Source organism: Mesocricetus auratus, unplaced genomic scaffold (assembly GCF_017639785.1).
Source record: "Mesocricetus auratus isolate SY011 unplaced genomic scaffold, BCM_Maur_2.0 Super-Scaffold_100021, whole genome shotgun sequence".
NCBI lineage: Eukaryota > Metazoa > Chordata > Mammalia > Rodentia > Cricetidae > Mesocricetus > Mesocricetus auratus.
The window spans coordinates 4,881,525-4,895,436 of record NW_024429202.1 but is presented as its reverse complement, the minus strand read 5'-3'; the positions used below and the strand labels follow the sequence as shown (position 1 = coordinate 4,895,436).

Genomic DNA, 13,912 nt, shown 5'->3' with positions numbered 1-13,912 from the left:
TCGTTCTGGGCTCCTTGTTATTAACCAGTAGCTTTTGTTGTACAAGCTGTCACCCACTAGGAGCATCTATTATACAGCAGACACTGTCCTGAGCCTTTTATTCATGGATTCCTTGTCAGTAACCACACTGCGCACATAAGGAAATTGAGACAAAGAAAGGTCACGTGCCATCCCTTGGTCACATGGAGAGCTGTGGAGCCAGCACCTGGCAGATGAGGGCCTTGGATGACATCCCCCGGGCACTGGGATGCTCGTGGGCATCCATGGCCTAGGATGCAGCAGATGCAGGGAGATGCATACATCTGGGTATATTGCAGAGACTGCTCTGGCTGGGGAAGGGCAGGGGGTGGGGCTGCCTCTTTCATGGCTCCTGTGGCCTAGTTTCCAGCCGACTGCCAGGTAGTGGGGCCTGGCAGGCAAGTTATAAATATCCCTCAGTGACAGTCAGGCCTTCACTCTGACGCTGATATGGATTAAGCTGAGTGCACAGTCTCAAGGTCATTGACATGACTGTGGGCTCCCCTGCCCTAGTCAGAGTCCAGTAGAGAAGGGACAGCACAGGGCTGCTGGGATCCCGACTCCACGGTCCAGCCCACCCTCCTTTTCTGGAGGCCAAGCACCAGCTTAGTCTTATCCATCTCCCCAGCCTTCTCTGTCTCTACAAGCTGCCTTATGCAGATTTTCTTACTGGATCTGGGCCCAGGGACCTCCAGGGATGCATGCCTCTGGTGGGCACAGTCCTTGGTCTGGCTGCCTTCTGTGTCGGCTTCACCTCCTCCCCCAGCACCTGTCTCCACCCTCCCTTCCCCAGTGACAGAGTTGGCCAATGACTTTGGGTTGACTTTGTAAAGCTGTGCCAGGTGCAGAACCTCTCTCTCTCTCTCTCTCTCTCTCTCTCTCTCTCTCTCTCTCTCTCTCTCTCTCTCTCTCTCTCTCTCTCTCTCTCTCTCTCTCTGTCTCTCTCTCTCTCTCTGTCTCTCTCTCTCTCTCTGTCTCTCTCTCTCTGTCTCTCTCTCTCTCTCTCTCTGTGTGTGTGTATGTGTATGTGTGTATGTGTGTATGTGTGAATGTGTGAATGCATGAATACATGCATGCATCATGTCCATTTTGTGTACAAGACATTTAGAAACCTCAGCACTTAGCCTGAGAATGTGGCTCAGTCGACAGTGTCTGCCCAGTACACATGAGGCCCTGGAATCAATGCCCAGCACTGTGTGAACAAGGCGTGATGGGGCATTCTGTAAGTCTTGGGAGGTAGAGGCAGGGGGATCAGAAATTTAAGGTCATCCTTGGTTATATAACTAGTTCAAAGCCAATCTGTGCTCCACGAGACCGTGCCTGAGAACAAGGTTGTGTGGGATCACCCCCACATCAGATAAAGCCTTTTCAAGTCAGCAGCATCCCAGGCCATGCCTCTCCAGGGACAGCCCTTCTTTTTCAGAGCAGGCTCATGTCAGGGAGCTTTGGAAACTGGGCAGAGCTGCCTTGGGGCTGGGAGGACCTCGTCTGAGTGAGCAGTTAAGGAGATGATGCTCAGGGCAGGCACATTCTCTTAGTCTGGCTGAATGCAGATGGTTATGGGACCCAGGCAGCGGAGGCTGTGGCCTTGCAGGCCCAGGGGGCCTTGCCCTGGGCTGAGCATGCAGGGCTGGGCTTCACGTTGTCTACCGACCTTGAGTTTCTGCTTCCACACCTCTGTGTACACTTGCAGTCACAGGAGCTTGAAGGAGTAAATTAGCATTTCCCAGAGTCCATTGCTGCTTGGATTTCTGGCTATGATTGGCTTGCCAACCAGAGGCATTCCGGGGAGCATAGTGGGAGCTATTCCTTTATGAAGGAATAACCTGGTAGAAACGAGGGGTGATAATTTGCAGCAACTGGTATGCCCATGGCCTTGCCACCCACATACTGATGCATGGCAGCTGGAGGGGTTCAAGCAAAACTAGCAGGGACAGCTCCCGCCACTTTGCTTCAGGCTCATAGCTGTGGACATGTGACTGAAGCCCAGAGTCCAGCACTGGTCCCCAGCACCCATTTGTCTAACCCTATGTTCACAGAAGAATCCCCATTGTCCCTTCTGACTGACACACCTCAGGACACACACACACGCACATCTGCTTCGTACCCAGAAATGCTGATTGGCATATTGGACACCGCAGGGACAGCTCTTGCCAGACTGGACTCAGAGGTCAAGAGAGATGCAGAGCCCAGTGTGTGTGCCTTTGAACCATGAAGTGTGCAGAGCCAGAGATCCCCTGATGCTCAGAGAGAGACCTCCACGCAGACCTCAGTGACCCAACATGGATGCCAACATCACAGGTCCCTTCAGAGGTCACACAGTCCTGGCTCAGAAGCCTAGGTTTGAGGCCCTGTTGAAGGTGGAAGGAAATAGCAAGCAGGGTCAGCCCCAGGAACCCATTCAGAGAGGGAACGAGATGTGGGAACACACTGAGTCTACCAAGATGGGACTCTTCGTGAGGAAACTGCCTCTGGCTGTCTAGAATCCACACGACTACCTCTACCATCCACGCATTTACCTTGGAAGGTCAGGAGCTGTGGCCACCCACCAACTCCAACAAAGAAGGCTCAGAGAGGAGGGCCCAGGCCTGGTCCTAGAATACAGGCCCACCAAGGTCTGCACGCAAGGCAAGGAGGATCTGAGGCTACCCAGCCAGATGTCTATGAGAGACCTCACACTCCTACAGAAGCCTACAGTAGAATAGCAATGTTAGAGTGTTGGTGGCCAGAGAGATGGCTCAGTGGGTAAGGTGCTTGCTGTGTAAGCACAAGGACCTTAGTTCAAATCCGCAGGAACTACATAAATGCTGCATGTGGTAGAGTGTCCGTCACCCTATGTTTGAGTGAGCTGAGTCAGATTCTTGGGGCACGCTGGCCACCCTGTCTGGTGGAGACATTGAGCCACAGATAAAGTGGGACCCTGCCTTAAAAAGATAAAGGGAAACAAGGGGATGTGGGACATACCAGGATTCTTGATGCTGATCCACACACAGGTGCTTACAGGACACCTGTACATACATGCACATGCCCGCATATACATGTATATAAACATACTTGTTTATTTAGGAAGGGGGGATGAGGGTTTCCAGAATAATGGAGCCAGGCACAAGCTGTGCTGTCCTCACCCTTGACCGTTAGCAGCCTCTGACTGGCAGAGGTGTGTTTGGCTGATGAGGGCTGTCCCTCTCCAGAGTTATCATCATCCCAATGCCATTTCATGCCGTGTCACAGATGAAGAACTGAGCTCCCCGTCCAGGAAGGAAGGGAGGCAGACCCCATCTGCCTGTCTGGAAACCAGGGGTCTCAGCACTGCCAACCCAAACAGGGGCCATGCATCCTGGGCCACCTGGAGAGCATGCACACCGTGGAGTTCTGCGTCAAGCTCACTGCAGCTCCTCAAGTCCCCTCCTGCCCTGGCCCACTTCTGACCTGGGCAAGGCAGATAAGGAGGTAAAGGCAGGAAGCCAGGGCTCTCCCTCTCCCTTCTGTCCCAGAAGACTCTGACTGTATTTTTTTTTTTTTTTCTGCTTTACTTTCAGTTTAAGCTGTAACTGTCAGGCTGCTGCGACACCATCCACTGACATTTAAGTCCCAGTGCTTTCTAAATTCAGAAAAGAGATCGGCCACAGCTGCTGCTGTGGGGAGGCCAAGTTGTGGGTGCCATCCAGGCTCTCTGTGAGAGGAACAGGGAGGAGAGGGAGGCCCTGGAGTGATGGGAAGGGGAAGACGGTGGGGGGCCGGGTGTTGATGTCCCAATCACATTCAACCCTAGCCTACCATTTCTCTCTGCTTGACACATTTGTCAGAGTGAGAACATGATAAGAACCTGTAACCACAGGTTTTATTTGCCAGACCTTGGCAAGGATTTGACCTTGAATATCTGGTCCCCATTCTTCTGTCTTGTAGCAAGCACCGTCTCTGTATTTCTCTCTTATGGATGCAAGTGGGCGATTCTGATCACCAAGCTGAAAAGGAGTCACCCGTTTATGTTTTACCATTCGCTGGTAATTCCTGGTGTCCATGACTCTGCAGGCTTTGGTGGGCCATGCCACAGTGAATCCCAGGACACTACCGAGGCCAGAACTTTTCTTTCTTTTGTTTAAGAATTTTTCCACTTATACAGATGAAACAAAACTTCAGTAGGCTTCTTATGTAGTTCATACCTGGAAACACCATGATTGATTAGCCAGCCCGGAATGTCCATACAAGGCATGCCATCATACAAGTCCCTTTGATATGCTGACCATTATGGGTTAGGGCCATCATGGACATTACTTTGTCTGTGCTGCCCATTAAGATAATTACAATCACTTTGCCCTTGGCAATTCAATGATGCCACTTGGTCCTTGCTATCTTGGAGCCCAATTAGCATCGCCAACCCTAAGGTTTGGCACAAGGAAAAGAGCGACAACAAAACTCTTCAGATGTGCTGGTGCCCCTCTGACCATTTTTCGTCTCATAGGATTAGTGAAGGGCATGTCTTCTGGGCCTTCCCATGGTGGAGGATTAAGTTTACACAGTATACCCACTCTAGCATTGCAATTTCCCTGAGCCTTAAAATCCCTTCATCAGCACTAAGCCAGGGGAGATCAGGCATCTCCAACTCCTTTTCAGTAGGCCATGTTTTGATAAATGCTTCAGTCAACCATTCAAACAAACTTGTGACACCTTTTTTAACTGTGGGGGCTTCCATATTAAACCGAGAATCTCTACTCAGAGGGCCCATATTAATAAACTCAGTCTGATCCAGTTTTATGTTCCTTCCTCCATTATCCCACACCCTTAAAATCCATTCCCACACATATTCCCTGGACTTCTGTTTGGATAAATTAGCGAATTCATCAAGCTCTTAAGTAGTATAGTGCACCTACTCATGGGTTACACTTTCTATCTCTCTAGAAGCCTGCTTTGCCTCAAGTCTTGGTTATAAGTCTATAGTCAACTATTGGTGAGCCTTGAGGGACATCAGTATTGTCATGGCTGGCATCTCCTTCAGAGAAAGTCACTGTTGGTTAGCAGACAATGGAGGATTAACTTCCTCAGTGAAAGGTGAAAAGGGAGATGTTTCAAGGGGCAGAGCTGAGGGTACCACTTCCTCAGGTGAGATAAACCCTTGAGAATCTGAGTGGTCAAAGTTCTCAACTTCAATACCATCCTCCCACACATCCCCATCCCAAGTTACTGGATCCTATTCTTCACCAATTAACGCCCTTACTTTATCTGCTGACACCCTCCAAGACTGGCACTTGAATTTTCTCTGTAATTCAGCCAATCTTATAATGAGGAGTTTGGTTTGATTTTCTATAACTTGAGCTCTGTGAGTGCTATACAGAAGATTCCCTTTCAGGGCACACTCAAAAACCTGTAGTGTTTACTCGCATTCGGAGCTGGTCAATTTTATCATTAAGTTCCTAGTTGTCCTTAACCATATTGAGATTCTAGAAGTTGAACAATTTTATCACAGAGCTCATCCCTATCCTTTGTCAACTTCAGAGATGTTAAGAGAGGCTTACCAGCATCATCATTTCCTTTATTTTTCCCCAAAATGTCAAAAGTTTCCTGATCAGAGTCACCAAATTCATTGTTGCTCACAACTGGGAAATCAGACGATCCAATGCATATATCTCCTTAAGTGTGTAATATATTAAGCCAGGCGGTGGTGGCGCATGACTTTAATCACAGCACTCGGGAGACAGAGGCAGATGGATCTCTGTGAGTTCGAGACCAGCCTGGTCTACAAAAGCTAATTCTAGGACAGACTTCAAAGCAATACAGAGAAACCCTGTTTCAAAAAACAAAGTATTCTCCACGTTCCCACAAGAGGCTCAGTAACTGGAGAGGGTTTGGTAACTGTAGATGTTGGCAAATTGGAAAGCCTATTCCAAATACTTCTGTTGCTGTAGAATCACTTCTGGTACCAAAATCTGTATTAGTCGAAGTTCTCTGGAGTAACAAAACTTATGGAATGAATCTCTCTCCATCCTTCTCTCTGTCTCTGTCTCTCTGCATCTGTCTGTCTGTCTGTCTGTCTGTCTGTCTGTCTCTCAGTCTCTTTCTCTCTCTCTCAGAATGACTTACAGGCTGTGGTTCAGCTAATCCAACAATGGTTGACTGTGAACAGGAAGTCCAAGAATACAGGAGTTGCTCATTTCATGAGGCTGGATGTCTCAGCTGGTCTTCAGTAGATGTTGCAACACAGAAGAAGTAGGCTCTAATGCCAGCAAAGAAATGGACATGCTAGCAAGGTGACAGCAGGCAGGGAAAGACCAAAAGCTTCTTCCATGTCCTTAGACAGGCCTCCATCAGAAGGTGTGGCCCAGAGTAGTGTTCGGTTTTCTAGCCTGCTCAAATGACCTGGATTAAAGTTGTGTATACTCAGCTCAAGATCTAGACTATAGGGGTACCTTTTCCTAGCTCAAAAGATCTGAATTAAAGGTGTGTCTTCTCCTTCAAAGATCAGATTAGAAGTGGATCTTCCCACTTCAAATTAAGCAAATGTAGCTCACAGGTGTGCCCTCCATTTTTGGGTCTTTAGTTAATTCCACATGTAGTCAAGTTGACAACCAAGAAAAGACATCACACATGTAAATATCCAGTATACACACCCAAGGCTATACCTGATAGACAGAACGCAGTGGTGTCACTTGCTCAAGGTAACCAGACACAGGACTGGAACTCCAGGATGCCCACTGGACAGTGTATGAGCAGAGACCAAGAGCATTGCTGTCACATCTTCAGGACTGCTGCCGGCATGTCTCCTTGACCTGCCCTGCAGCTTGGAGAGTCTCCCAGGGATCCCCACCCATGAACCAGAGACTACCATGAGAGATTGGACCCCACCTTCAGCTAAGATAACTTCACACAACTGAGCAGCCAAGGAGAAAGGCTTAGGACCGTGGTTAGGAACCTACAGTGTGAACCCTGTGTGATGACCCTCAGAGTAATAAAATAAAACGTTTGTCGTACCAACTATATGTACTTACAACCTTCTTGCTGGAGACGCAGAGAAAACTTGTTCCTGGAAAGTGGATTGTTATTACCGAGGAAGAACTAGAGATATCTTTCAATGTGAAGAGTTGTAGACATTTCTTCCCTGGTTGAGAGATCATAGAGTAAAGCAGCAATGAGAAGCCTGATGAGAAGCATTGCCCTGAGTATCCCAGGAAGACACTTGAGACTGATTTTTCAGCGCCCTCTCCTCCCTCCCCCACTCTCGTCCAGGGTATTTGCTGTAAATTTTCCTACAACCTCACTCGCTGCCTTTTTCCTTTTCATCCCGTACAAGATAGCCCCAACAGGTAGGGTCCTGAAGACCCACCAATACTAGACAATCCAGCAGCAAAGGGTTTCGTTTATTTTTGATGCTTGCAAAAACATAATGAGATTTTATTTAGTCCACCCAAACAACTATCCAGCAATATGTAAATCCATTTTTATACAAAACAAACTCCTAACACAGTTCAGTCTCATAGTGTCTTAGCAAGCATCGCTCTGATACATTGGGCTTTCAAAGTGCTGAAAACAAATTCTCAACCCAAGCAAGCTCAGAGAGGTCCTCATAGGAACTCCTTTCACTCTGCCCTTCCATAGGCCCAGGTCTAATGACCACGGTGGCTGAAAAAGCTCCTCGATGGATTTGAGGCCGCCCGTATGTCCTCTGTAGCTGCCGTTTAAAATTAGCATCCTCTTGCCTGGTGCTGGAACGCCTCTTTAAATGTCTCCAGATTCGATCATCTTCACCACAGCTGCGGATCTGTCAATCACTCCCTCAACCACACCCCTTTTCTTGCGGCGTTTCTCTCCAAGAGTTTTGGTTGTAATTTTCACAATGATTCTGGGCTGTAGCCAGAAGTCTGCTCAGGAAGTTCCTTTCTTTTCCTCCCGTCCAGTGTGTATGACGTCTTCGTGGGCAGAGCCGAGTGTTGGGGAAGTCCTGTGTATATGTTAATAAATTACTGCTGGCCAATAGGAATCTAGATAGGTGGGGCTAGGAGTCCAGGAGGATTCTGGGAAGGAGAAGCACAAGAGAGTGGAGATGTAACGCCATTGGGGTAGGAAGCCCGGAAACCTCTCTGGTAAGAGACATACTTAGATTAACAATTATGGGGTAATTACTTAAGCAGAGCTAGCCAGTAAGAGACAAGCAAGGCCAACAGCTTCATAATTAATATAGCCTCCTGTGTGTTTATTTGGGACTGATACGGCTCTAGAACCAGGCTGGCGGGAAAGCGGCTCTGGAACCAGGCTGGCAGAACGGCTCCTTCTAAAGGAAAAAGCTTCTCCTTAACAGCCAAGCTCTATGAAGACTCTTTTGTCACAGACGCTGTGCTCCCCTGTGTCCTCAGGACACTCGTCCCAGAGCGCCTGACCGGGGTGGTGTTGCTCCGGCAGAGCTCCCATCACACTGAATCCCCAAGCGCCTGACCCGGGCGGTGTTGCACCGGCAGAGCTCCCTGCCCTCTATCCACACTGAATGTCACTTTCTCTTCATCCGTCTAATTCCACGATGCAGGCACCTTCTGCCCTTGCCCCTCCCGACCTCTTCTCGATGGTTCCTTAGTGAGTTGGACAGTTTTCTCTTCACCGGGGTCTTGCTTCTATTTTTCCACTTCCAGTTGTGGGTGAGATGTTTGTGGATCTCTATGTACTGGACGGACCAGCCTTTTGGTGTCCTGTTCACTTGACACAGCCCTTTCTTCCGGGACACTTGGTCTGTCATCACCTCCCACCCAGTGGCCTCCACGCGGTCGTGCTCTGGGTGGCTGATGTACTCATTGTACACAGTGTTGTTGTGGACTTCGTGAAGTGTCTCCTGAGAACTTCAAGAAAGTCCTTTTGGGATTCCTCTGAAAAATAATCCATAAACTACTGTGGTGTTTCCAAAGCCAGCAAGAGTTATCTGAGATTTAGACATCCAGAGGCACTTAAAACTGTTCTTGTCACGTCATTGCTTCTGGCTCATCTGGCAGTACCTGCTAAGTTTCTGGAGTCCTTTGGCCTTGATCCTGTTGGCCTTTGGCTCAGAAAATCCGTCCTGTCCATGGTGACACAGAAGGCAGCTGGATTTGAAATAGACTCTAGCGGAGGACTTTATAGAATGTGGAGATGGCCTTGGGTTCTCATTGACTCTCCTCTCCTCATCCCATCCCCTGGAAAACACTTCATGTAAACCACAAACAGCAGCAAAGGAAGCTAAGAATTTTATCTCCACAGTAATCTGAGGTGGAACCCCCCCTTTAATCTAGAGGTAGAGGCAGGAGCCTGAGCTGGAGACCTGCCCGGTCTTCATAGCAAGTTCCAAGACATCCTGAGCTACTAGAGAGGCTGTCTCAAAAATCTTATCAGGCTGAACTTAATCCTGTAGTTAATCAGATCAGTCCCACAGTGCTTCCTGAAGCTAACCAGTTGCATGACTGGAAGCCGTGCAGTCTCTGACTCTTTTGCCTCCCTTTAGGGCCATTTTCCTCCTCTTGCGTTGCTTGGCCCAGCCTTGATGCGAGAGTTTGTGACTAGTCTTACTGTAACTTGTTATGCCATGTTTTGCTGATATTCTTGGACGCCTGCTCTTTTCTGAAGGGAAATGCAGGAGGGGTGGATCTGGGGGAGAGGGGAGGGGAGGGGAAGGGCTTGGAGCACTGGAGGGAGGGGAAACTGGCCAGGATGTAATATTGAGAGAGGAATAAATAAGTAAATAAATAAACACAGGTGATATATGAGGACAGAATCAGTTAAATAAATAAGTGTCCACACTTTGGCTGTGACCCTTCACTGTCCCTGCTAAATGTCACCTCTGTGCCTGTAAGTCCAGCTCATCATCAAAATGCAAATTTGACTTGGGTCTTGGGGAACATCAGAGTATAGGGTCTACAGGCTATTGCTTTCCAGGAGAGGTTCAGAGTATAGGGTCTACAGGCTATTGCTTCCCAGAGGAGGTTCAGAGTATAGGGTCTACAGGTTTTTTTTTTCCCAGGGGAGGGTCAGAATACACAGTCTACAGGCTGAGGAGGGCCAGAGTACATGGTTTACAGGCTGGGGAGAGTCAGAGTGCAGGATCTACACACTGTTTCCTCCAAAGAACTTGATAAGCTGGCTACTCATCGAGTCTCTGAGACCCTCCAGTGCTGGGGTTATAGGTGTGTGCACGGTCAATCCATGGTTTTTATGTGGGAATCTCGATTCAGATTTTCATGCTTGCACACTGGCTTGCACTTTACACACAGCCCGGGACCAGGGGCCCTGAGCCACATATCACCTGGCAGATAGGATCCGAAGCCTACAGAAGTACAGGAGCTGCAGCGACCATGCAGTGAACCCTGCCCTCTGCTTGCTGTAGTCCAGGAAGGAGGGGAGATCCCAGAGTAAAGAGTGAGTCATCTGACCACGAGAGCTGAACACCTAGAAAGCAGTGGAGGCGAGCTTGCTCCATTTGTGAGTTGGTGTCCTTCTCTGTACCTGGGCCTGCCTGGAGCGTGATGGGAAGGAGTTATGGGATGCTTCTCACAGAAGAGGGCTTGGCTATCCTCAGCTCCACTCTCATTACTCTGCTGAGAGACTGCTGGACCCAGTGACCCCAGTCTGCTGCAGGAGCTTTGCTGTCAGTGTCTGGGGCAGCGTGAGCCTGCCTCTGACAGATGCGCCTGAGCCTCTCAGTCCCAGGAGTGATTCTGTCTTATGGATGAGAGCCTGCAACATCTGTACCTGTCGGGTGACAAATCCAGACACATTCCCTGTCTGGTTAGAGACGCATCCGCTCCAATTAGGCCTGAGAACCTGCCTGCTGCCCGTGGGTGCCTTCAGCAAAACCCGAACCAAAACAAACAGAAAACAAAAACCAGAGTCATCCATGCTAGGAGGGATGAGAGCAGGAAGACCTTGGGTGGGAGGCTGTGGACTGCAGTAAGGGGCTGGACACCTCCCATGAGACACGGGGTAAAATGAATGGTGAGAACACCATCACCCCACCCTCCAGGCTCACCAGGACTTGGTCTCTTAGCACTACTGTGCCATAGCTCTGAAGATCCTCACAGACAGGGTTAGGAGATGGCTCATTAGTAAAGAGACTGTCCCACAAGCATAGAGACCCGAGTTTGGACGGCCCCCTGCCCAGGATCCATGGAAAGCTGACGCAGAAGCATAAGCCTGCCAGCCCAGTGCTCCACGCTAAGGCAGCAGACAGAGACAGGAGAATTCCATGAAGCTCGTGGGCCAGCTAGCCTGATTTACACAGATGACCTTGAGAACTGACACCTAGGGCTACCCCACCTCACGCACACACGCACACACTCAGAGAGAGAGAGAGAGAGAGAGAGAGAGAGAGAGAGAGAGAGAGACAGACACACACACACACTCAGAGAGAGACAGAGAGACAGAGAGACAGAGAGAGAACTCTCCAGTGAGAGCTCTGGTCTTGATGTCCTGGCTCCAGGCTTTGAGAGGAGAGGGCACAGACAGACAGCCGAAGGAGCAGGAAATCACCTCCATCAGATTGGCCTGTAGCTTGCCTGTGGGACATTTTCCTGATTGCTAGTTGATGTAAAAGGGCCCAGCTTGCTGTGTGTGTAGGTGGTCCAGGGTTATATGGTCCAGATGTAGCAAGCTAGTGTTCAGTATTCTTCCATGGTTCCTGCCTTTCATCCCTGCCCGGACCCCCCTCGGTGGCATGGTAGCCCATGAGATGGAATGAATGCATTCCTCCCTGTGGTTGTTTTTAGTCACGGTGCTTATCGTAGCAACAGAAAGCATTTTAGGGCACCTCCCCTCCCTAGGGAATACCCAGCATTCCTCTGGACATTCAAGACTCTGAATACTTTATCCTGTCAGGACAGCGGCTCTAAGTCCTACCTCTTGGAATAATTGACAGAGGTTTTGTCCCAGGACACAGGCACCGATGAGCTTGAATTAAAAGTACGGGAGCAGGTGATATTTGTGTCTACTTGCTGGTAACAGTAAGGACAGACGCATCTGCGTCTGGCTTCAGAGGCCGCAGAGGGTCCCAGGGTCCTTAGCAGCCAGGGCTAAGACGCTGCTACAGAGCCCTAGCAGCGAGGTCCCTTCTGTGGGAGTCTGGTCCTGGCCTTGCTCTTAGCTGTGTAGCTACTTCCAAAAATCTGGCTTCTCCAGCCACTTCAGATCTTTAGTTTCTGTTTAAACTATCCAGAGTGAACCAGGCCTGGAATCCCAGGGGCCTGAGATGCAGAAGCAGGAGCGTTAGAACGCCTGCTCAGAGTGAATTCCAGGCTCACCCGACACCTTAGCTGAGACCTGTCTCAAAATAGAAAGTTTACAGGGAGAAGGGCTGTGGGTGTAGCTCACCGGTAGGGCATTTCCTGGCATGTACAAGAGCCCAGGTTCACCACCTCCCCAGTACCACAAAATTAAATAAAGGTGAAATCATACCAACCTACCACAGAGAGTTTGAAAGCACCGTGAGGTACCACACTCCACCTGAAGTGGGAGGAAGCACAACTCCTTAGCAATCATTGCAGAGGATGGAGGAACTATGGACAGCGACAGTGGTGGAGCCTTGCCAGCCAGCGGGGCAGGAGGCTCAGCGGCTTCAGTGGGCCCCACTCCCCGCCTCACTGTGGTCCACAGCCTGGGACCTGCTGGAGGGGAAGCCGGGGCAGCCGCAGTGCTGGCCGTGGTGTGGAAGACAGGGATGAGGCCTGCTGGCCACCGCCTTATCCTTCGGAGGCCCCCAGACCTCTCTCTCCAGGCTGACCCTCCAGCTAGTGGCCTTCCGTGTGGGGACCATGGCAGAGAGGCCAAGGCTAGGGATCTGGGACATGGGGGCCAGGCAGTGGGTAAGATCAGCCCAGGGGGGACTGCGGTGGCTGCTGCTGGCCCGTCCCCTCTGCAGAGCTGTAGTTACCCGATGCTGACGCTGGCTGTCCTAGCTCAGAAGCCTCTGCTCTGCCCACCCCAGGCGTCTCCTTTCTATCTCGTTCTCTTCTTTCTCTTCTCTCTCTCATTCTCTTCTCTTCTCTCTCTCTCACCTCCTCCACATTTGTCCCAAGTCACCATCCTGAACTCTGCCTCCTTTCTTCTCCTTCCTGCGTCTCACTCACCTCTGCCTTCCTCTGGCCAGGGGTCCCTGCCCAGCAACCCCGCCTCAGGCTGCTTCTGGCCACCACTGCCCCTCGTCAGCACCATGCTCATCCCTCAGAGAAGTCAGCCTCTCCCTTGTGCTGAGAAACCAGGAAGGATGCGTGCCAGCAGGGAGGGGAGAGGACCCCATAGTCACAGCCCAGGAGCAAAGCCTGACAGGTCCGCGTATGTCAGGGTGTGCCCACGGCCCTCTCTACTCCCGCACCGAACTCTGTCTCTGGGCTTCCTCGCCACCCTCTCTCTGCCCCTCCAGCCCTGTGGTGAGAGAGGGCGGGGGGTGGGGAAGAGTTGGGGTGGGAGCAACCTCCCAGCGTTAACAGCAGCTTCTGTGCGGGGAGCATTATCTTAATTGAGTCTCGGCTTGTTCCAAGCCACTTGGCTGGCATAAATAATAGATGTTCAATGGGACTGTAAGCCAGAAGAGCCGAAAGATGCCATGAGGTACCTGGTGCCCACAGACTCTGGGGCAGCTCCACTTCCTTCTTAACGTGAGGTTCAGCCCACCCTGGCCCACAACTTGGCATCTCAGTCAGAAACCTGCTACGTGCGAAGGGAAGGATGGGGGAACCAGCCACCCTTCGAGCCTTCTGGGACAGGGTAGGGGAGCCACACAAAAGGGTCAAGGCCAGGCTGCCAGCAGACTATCATCTGAGCACACAACAGACCACACCCCCTTCTCTACACACCAGCCGCTGCCCTTTGGTTTGTGGCTTTAATCCTAGGCGGTAATCATGCGGCCACCTGTTCCTCAGGCCCCTGATGTCTTCGCCGTTTTCCCGTGCATAGA

The 13,912-nt window shown here is 50.5% G+C and overlaps 1 pseudogene; it reads right to left on the bottom strand.

Moving 5' to 3' along the window:
* Positions 1-8,315: 8,315 nt before the first annotated feature.
* On the bottom strand, positions 8,316-13,170 carry LOC101832540 (annotated as a pseudogene).
* Between the last annotated feature and the right edge of the window lie 742 nt (positions 13,171-13,912).